Below are 216 nucleotides of genomic sequence, written 5' to 3'. Positions count from 1 at the left end.
TAGAAGCAGTGGAAGTGGTTCCTTACACAGATTTGCCGTCTTAAATACTGGATGCAGCCATTTCTACTCAACTCTACTTTCTTTCTGATCAAGTTTCAGTGGTCTTGACTATTGTAAGAAATGAATGGCTTCATGAAGAGACAACCATCATCCCAATGTATGACATTAACAGTCTAAGAGTGGTCAATTAGAGTCCAATGACTTTCTTTGGGGCAA

This window comes from Etheostoma spectabile, chromosome 23 (assembly GCF_008692095.1).
Source record: "Etheostoma spectabile isolate EspeVRDwgs_2016 chromosome 23, UIUC_Espe_1.0, whole genome shotgun sequence".
Classification (NCBI taxonomy): Eukaryota; Metazoa; Chordata; class Actinopteri; order Perciformes; family Percidae; genus Etheostoma; species Etheostoma spectabile.
The sequence above is the reverse complement of the archived record's forward strand: the minus strand, read 5'-3'. Positions refer to the sequence as shown.